This window comes from Urtica dioica, chromosome 8 (genome assembly GCF_054948205.1).
Source record: "Urtica dioica subsp. dioica isolate 48M chromosome 8, U.dioica_male_clone48M_v1_H2, whole genome shotgun sequence".
In the NCBI taxonomy this organism is placed as follows: Eukaryota; Viridiplantae; Streptophyta; class Magnoliopsida; order Rosales; family Urticaceae; genus Urtica; species Urtica dioica.
This window is the reverse complement of record NC_142763.1, coordinates 14,309,720-14,317,750: the sequence shown is the minus strand read 5'-3', so window position 1 is coordinate 14,317,750 and position 8,031 is coordinate 14,309,720. Positions and strand designations below refer to the sequence as shown.

Genomic DNA, 8,031 nt, shown 5'->3' with positions numbered 1-8,031 from the left:
ATATAGAGCTTAATGAGATATATATAAATGACTGTAAGCTAACATCTCACGTTGAAAGATAACTTGAACATGAAAAAAAGATGCAGTAGCTGAAATATGGTAACATACGTTGGTGACTGTAAGCTAACATCTCCCATATTAGTGACTGTAAGCTTTCATATTTATGCATACGCAAGTTATCTTGCATCTCCTATAAATTCACATATATCCCCATCTCTTTACGTTGGTTTCTTAGTGCACTTATTTGAATAACTTGTTCTCTGGGATGGATGGGTTTCCCTGCTTTCGTATCATTAACTTGTATTTCAGCAGTGAAACAAAAGGCTTGTATTTCATTTTGCCATAGTAAATTAGACTTGTATTTCATACAATTAGATGTAAAGCGATCAGTCATTGATCGCTGGCATCTAATTAGACTTGTATTTGGGAGGTAAATAAAAAGTACTCGCCAAAACACATTTCATGGAATAATAGACAAACCATGATCCATGACCACGAGGACTCGCCTTGAATTCTTTTAACATGATTTATATCTCATCTCTGTTCTCTTCTCTTTCTGGACAACAAAAACAAAATCGATATTTCAAGCCCCTCAAACAGGGTCAAGCTATGGCTTGAGGGAACTGTTAAGTCGAAAACTTTCAGCAAAGTTAAAAATGTGATATACGGATCAAAGCATCAGTAATAGGACTTTCTGATTCAGTTTCGACTTCTCTTTGCTTCTACGAAGGAATTTTAAATGAAAACTCACCTTGTTAAAACTGCATTTCTTCCATGACTCAGTCACCCATCTTCTCCCAAGTCTTCTTGAGACAACAGTGTTTTCCTTCCACTCCCACCTGTCTTATCGTACGGCTGAGCCATTTTTCTTAAGAACTGCCAGGCACAACAAAAAAAATAATTAAATAAATAAATAAAATCATATGCAATCTGTGCATTCCATTTGATAAAACGGAATAAAAAAAATTAAATGTGAAAACAACCTCTCGTGCTATATGTAGAGCCATGTCAGTACTTAAGTTCAAGTGAGCATCGCGTAGATGGGCCAAAATCCTTCCGGGCAATTTAGAGCGCTTATCGTGACGGCTGTACCTGGAAAAGTTTAGAAACTCGTGTTCAAAAGGTTTACGCACTATTTATTTACACACAAAAGATTCATAATATCAACAGCTAGAGTGCAATGTGACCTAATTGTCAAAGGTTGATTAAAGGCCTTGATTTAGAGGAGTTTCAACAACACTGCTCAGTTATTCTCAAGTTTTAGTCTTGCACATTTAGATGAAGAATTAGGGATTTCTGTTACATGGGATTGCTTTGATCTACTGTCAGTTAACTAGCTAAGACTCAGGAGTTGTAAAGTCACTTTCTTCCATACTTTTAACTAGGAACTTAACAATCAAAATAAATTCAATTAACGTCCTCAATCATTCTATATCAGTGGATTATGTTTAACTAAAGAAAAAAAGAGAGAAAAAAAATTACTTAACATCATGATCTGAGAATGACTAACCTTTTGTCAGCAAAAATCATCATACCATAATCGGCCTTCGACCTTATAACTCTGCCCACACATTGAGCAGCCTGTCTCTGTATCGAAGAAAATTACCTTTTTCCAAGTAAACACGGCCAGAAAGCAATTCCACCATACCAAAGCATCAAAAGTCAAAAAATCCCCTTCCTTTATCTGAAAGTTATCGCGTAAATATTCTAACCGTGCCAGCAAAATCCTGTATAAAATATCACCATGTAAAAAATCAACGGAAACGTTTAACGAAGTTACTTAGCCAACAAAAAGTTTTAACATAATGGAAATTGTACGATTTCAACCACAAGACTTACTTGCTAAGGGTGTACTGGAAAGGAACGCCATACATGATCACCAGTCGTCCGTAATGTCGATCAAAATCTATTCCCTCGGCTACTTTTCCTCTGAAATTGCATACGCACTTTTAATAAGTTATGTAGATTACATGCTATTCTGGCATCTAAGTCTAAGTATATAAGAATTTACACAGATTTGTTTAAATCATATATAACCCTGTACTATATCAAAAAGATAATTATCCTTATTGCTAGACCTGGTTATAAGGAAATTATTATTGAATTAGACTATTCTAGGAATCTTTTATTTAGTCGGACTTTATTCCATGTTGACTTTCTGTATCAGTGGCCTGTATATTTATTTCCATGTGATTTAATAAATTAAAAGAATAAGCTCTCCCAAAAACAACAAACCCGAAATTTTACTCATGACTACAAATGGCAATGAACCTTTGGTAGCCGCAACAGGCAATGATGAAATGATTGACAAATGCCAACAGTTTTGACATGTGCTTGATTGTAAGTCAGTTGATCATATAATAGGATTAACCATATCTCAGAAAAATATAAAGACCCACAACAAAATCATAGAGCCAATTCACGTCATTCTAACACACATAAAAAAATAATAATAAATAAATAAAAGGTTGAAGAGCCAAACAATACCATGAAAATTTTATTTTATAAGATAAAGTCCACGCCCATTGAAAAAGACGGTACAAAGAAAATAAAAAATAAAAATAAAAAATATCCTCTATAGAATCACAGGCAAGCTAAAGCCAAAACAAACAATGCAAAATAAGCATAAACCAAACGACTTATCAAATCTTGCAAATGAAGCATGACCATAGAAAAGAAAATATCTCGAAATGCACTGCGACTATACCCAAAAGGGACTTAGTAGAAACTCTATGGTACAATAATTTACATCATTTACAAATTTTTCAACCATGGTCAGACAAGTCAATTACCTTGCAACAGAAAAGAAGACAGCGCCTCTTCCACAGTCGCAAGCCTTGCGATAGTTGTCAAGAGCCAAAGTGGTTTCAACCACATCTTGAGTCTCTATAAACACAAGCTTATGTTGCATGATTTCCTGTGGCATTACGATTTTTAATTGACCGTATAGAACACTAGTTCCTATTAATCCAGAGACAGTAGAAAGAGGAGTATCTTAAAAGAGATGATGAGGCGAAAAAGAGTGAAGATTCAATGCAAAAGACAGGACATGTGAGAAGTGCATAATCACCTTCAAAATTCCGGTCTCGTTCCAACTGTTTACTATTCCATCCATGTAAGAATAGCTGACAAAAAAGCACACAATCCCATCCGGAACAACAGATACCATCTCCAGCAATAGTCTGCCGTAATTTCTTACCACACCCAAGTCGCTTCTCATATCAAACTTGGTACTCACGGGAAGCTGATCACTGAAATTACCAAACCACAGGTGTTACGAGTAGCAAGTAGCAAAAATACAAACAAATGAAATAATTGTATTGACCCTCTCATAAGACGTATAACATTTTTAATCACAAGTTGATTTTATATAGTTAACAATACCTTCCCCGAGTAAGAACCATTGGACATATGCAATCTCGTGTCAAGGACATTGAAAAGCTACGAGATGTGATCGATTGGACTCAGGGTACCGGATGTGATCACGACAGACTGAAACCGCTCGAATACGGGCTTTATCGCAATAGATGCATCGTGACAGCTAAGCTGGGATTCACGAAAGAGAATAACAAAAACAAATTAGCGAATTGGACTTGTGAACTTTCAAACTATATCACAAAATATAGTACTTAAATTTTTGGCTGACATTCAAAATCTTTCTTAGGAAGAATAAAAGCAACAACGATCCAGAAAACATAGCATAACATAAACTTAAACGCTACCTGCAAAATAGGATCGGGAATATGGGGCATTCTCTCGTCAAATGGTTCAATGATGATAGAAAAGCCACGAGAATAAGTCCCCACGAGCGTTGCAAAGTCACATATCGTTTGAATGTGCAAGAACTCATCGGTGTCGGTGATTTCTAATGTTAGCATCAGTGAATGCAGTCGGTCGTAGCAGAACTTCAGAGTCTTTTGGTCGATTCCAACATGCGAATTAATAGAAGCCACGAAGCCAACAGGGCCTTCTTTCTCGAAATTCTCAGTCTCTAAACGGCCTTCCAAATACTGGATTAATCTACGCAAAACGTGGAGGAAATGCTCTGCTTTGCGAATATTCCCAGGCACAGCCTCCTTCAGAATGTCGTCGGGGACAATTGGGTTTGCAAGCCAACCATCCGCAGCTATATTTAAGAAAGAAATAACAGCTTATCAGTCCATTGAGTATGTCAAACAATCAAAGAAAAAAAACACCTAGGGTTTCGTCCCTAGGTCCCCATATGCCCCCCACAAACAATTGGGGAACTGGAAACACTAGCAATTAGAGAGGCTATAACCAAGGGCTTGACCAATTAGACCAACAACTCAAAAAAAAAAAATTAAGTAAATAAATAAATAAGAAACTCAATAATAAGATTAAATTTGAAAAAGGAAGAAAACTTTAGATAAGTCATAGCAAGATACAACCTATATAGAATGGGAACGATTTCGAGAAAGATCAAAGAAAGGAATGGGATTTGAATTTCAAAACTACGGAAAAAAAAAAGAAGCCAAAGGGCAGTAGAGTAGTCAATCCAGTCACAAAGTTCTCTAATGGGGATTTTTCTCTCTTTTTTTTTTTGGGCGATGATATATGGAGGACAAGGCCCGGAAAAGAGCACATACCCGGAAGATTCCCTCTCTGTGCCAAGCCATCCACCAACCGATTGTACTCAGCACGCAATCTACCAGCATCGGCGGCCTTGAACCTACCTAACATGTCAAGACAAGTTAAGTGCTACAAATCATCGAGTCTCTCATCATCATCGCTAGAGCTAAAAAATAAAAATAAAAATAAAAAAACGAGAGATCCCATACCTGTCAATCTCCTGGCCCATCTTATGGAGATTCCTTCTGGCGCCTTCGAGGGTCTGCCTCCTGACGCTGACGCTGAGCGCCTCGATGCAGACATTGTCGATGTTGTGGGCCTCGTCGAACACCACCACCGACTCCTTTTGCATTTCCTTGGAGATGATCCCGGCAACTTTCGGGTCGAGCAAGTACTGATAGCTGTACACAATCACGTTCGCAAACTGCACCATATGCCGCGCCAAGAAGTACGGGCACCACCCTTTCTCTTTCCCAAACACCCGCAAATCCTAAACAAATAAAAAAAAAAAAAAAAAAAAAAGCACCGGCGTCATAAAACGCTCCGAGTCTTATCTCAATCTACGCTTCTCGTTCAAGAACAACCCCAATTTAACGCTAATACAAACACGCAATGAATAAAGGGTTCCGTTTTTTCACAACAAACCAATCCAAGCTTCGAGCTTTTCCTTCTCACAGCACAATCAACATAATAAGGGCACCATTTTCACGGCAAAGCAATCCCAAAGCTTCGATCTTTCATCTATTATGAACACAACAAAGTCACCATTTCTTTTTTCACACAAACCAAGTTCAAGACTCAAGCTTCTTTCTTTATCATTTTTTTCTAATCACGGTTAAGTCCCTCCATCCCCTACAAAACACTAGCAATCGCTAATCACCAAAGACCTCTTGGAAATAAACCAAGTAAACATTTAAAGTCTAACCCAGACACCACAATTATAAATAATAATAAATAAATAAAAAAAAAAGTGGTAAGGACAATTCTCGGCACCATTGTCTCAGTCCCCCGGTTCGATCTTCTAACCATGTTTATAAAAAAAAGTACACTTGACTGCTAGACCAAAAACTATTAGGTTTCCTTATCATCTAACAATGAATGCAAAGAAAGGACTAAACCTGCAATGTATAGACCCCGGAAGGAAGAAGCGCTTCGGAGCCAGCAGAGTCCAAAGCCTCAAAAAACTCACAGAGCGGAAACTCGCCGGGATTCTCAACGGCGGCGGCGCGGACCCAAGAAGCAGTGAGTTTCCGGCAAGAGGCGTCGACGGAGTCGCGGGAATCGGCGGAGGAGACCACTCGCGGGTTCACGCACAGGTTCTTGCGAGACGAGAGGCCCAGAGCCAGCAGCGACGCGGCGCGTGGACCCACGTGCTGGATCTGGTAGCGGTGGAGGCGAGCCAGCTCGGCCAGAGTCTTCTCCATCTCGTGGACAGTGCGCGTGCAGTAGATGAGCTTCAGCGGCGCGTCGGGCTTCGAGAGCGTGTAGCTCGTGATGAGGGAGAGGAGAGCGATGGTCTTCCCAGTCCCGGTCGGCATCTCCAGGAGCGCGTGACCACGCGCGTCGAGACAGCGCTTGAGCTCCACCATGTAGGCGTACTGTTCCGGGTATATGTGGTCGTACAGGAAGTACACCGTCACGTCGTCGATCTTGAACTTCATCGCCTCCGCTCTCCCTATCTGCTTCCCCAAAATGTGTCACTCGACTCTATATATTCAACTTTGTATAGAGACTACTATTCCAAAACATCATAATTACATACAACCCTTTCTAAAATTTTATAGGCGTCGTATATAGATCAAGGGGTTTTTTTTTTTTTTTTTTGATAAACATAGATCAAGGGGTTTTGACAGCAATAATACCATCTTGTTGTCACTTATCATATTTAGCCCAAAACCAATATTTTGACACATATGTTACTTTTACTAGAAAAGAGAAATAAAAATTTCCTCAATTACCTTCCCTTCAGATCTTCCTTCTTGCGCTCTCTCTCTCATCTTCACTCTCTCTTTCACGCTCTCTGAAAAAAAAAACCCTCATTCACGCTCTCTCTCATTCACGCTGACTCAGATCTTCATTTCCCTCCAAGCATCTCTCTCATTCACGCTCACTCTTCAATCGCTCACCCTCTTCAGCGTGGGTCCAAGTCTTCTCCGGCCACCGTCGTCAGATCTGGGTCGAGTGTCTTCTCCGGCCACCGTCGTCAGATCTGGGTCGAGTGTCTTCTCTGGCGTCAAATCTGGGTAAGAAGCTTGTTCTTCTAACAACTAAGAGCTATTTTTAGTGATTCCGTTCAGTTTGAACGTGTTCCAAAGGTTTTTTGAGTTTTTACTTCGCCAAAAATGGTGTTTGGAATTTCAGTGTTGAAATTTTCCAGGTGAGGCGTGTTGAACTTCGTGACACTAGTGTCACGAACTGGATTCACTTCGTGACACTAGTGTCACGAACTGGATGTTTTTCCATGTTAATAACCGTCTTTTAATACTCATTTCTAATATTGAGTGAACGTATACAGGTATGGCGGAAATATGTTTATATGCTAAGCATAGCGGGAAATGGGTAAAACCGGGCGTATATCAAGAGGGTGGTACTCTTACGCTTTTACTTCCTACCAAATTGAATTACCAAAGTTTGATGCAAACATTGTATGTTCGGTTGAACGTGACCCCTGCAACGCATTCAATCAACGTCAAACATGAAGCTGACGGGCTCGTACCGCCAACCATAGACGACGACGAAAGTTTGCGATGTTATTTGTACTTGAGGAAGAACGAACCGAACCGGACGAAGTTGAATCTTGTACTTGAGATTAGTCCGGAGGCATTTCGGGATAAAAAAGCGGATGGCGCGTCTTCTCCACGGGTTGGATCCACTCCAACAGCAAACACAAGCGAGAGTGGATTTGGTTGCAATCGAAGCAGGATCATTCCAAACATGCCGAGTCCTATATCCGAGGCACGTGAATGGGACGTACCAAGTCCGGAGGCTTTCGACAATGATACTGTTGGGTTGGATGACATGAATACTGTTAGCCAGACAACACCCCAACCCAGAAGGTCTCCACCACCAGTTATTTTGTCAATAGAGGCTCCACCACAGACTCAACACCAGGAAGAGCCTCATCTTCCACCACAGCCGCCAACTCGATCACAAAGAAAAGAGAATGTATCGAGCCAAGAGAATGGGGGGTGTTCGGTTACGGCTCCCGAATCAAATACATGTGTCGAGAGTAACGATATTGAGGTGTTGGATATTTTATCTCCGGTAAGAGTAAAAAAAAAAGGATTATATGCAAACAAAGCGACGTTGTTGAAGCATTTGCGGATGGATGCAATCAATAATCATTATCGGTTCAAAACGAAGAACTCATCTCCGCTCAAACTTCATGTCATTTGTGCGGGTAAAAATTGTGATTGGGCGGTCCGGGCAGTTAAGCTAAAG

The 8,031-nt window shown here is 40.2% G+C and overlaps 1 pseudogene across 1 annotated transcript; it reads right to left on the bottom strand.

Annotated features, from left to right (window-relative positions):
* Positions 1 to 269: 269 nt before the first annotated feature.
* On the bottom strand, positions 270 to 6,352 carry LOC149388399 (general transcription and DNA repair factor IIH helicase subunit XPD-like; annotated as a pseudogene). Its single transcript, XR_016300869.1, has 12 exons — positions 5,709 to 6,352; positions 4,800 to 5,080; positions 4,608 to 4,690; positions 3,723 to 4,126; positions 3,385 to 3,546; positions 3,071 to 3,251; positions 2,793 to 2,917; positions 1,840 to 1,929; positions 1,649 to 1,727; positions 1,511 to 1,587; positions 984 to 1,092; positions 270 to 876 (listed from the first exon to the last, which is right to left on the bottom strand). The product of XR_016300869.1 is annotated as a general transcription and DNA repair factor IIH helicase subunit XPD-like (transcript).
* Between the last annotated feature and the right edge of the window lie 1,679 nt (positions 6,353 to 8,031).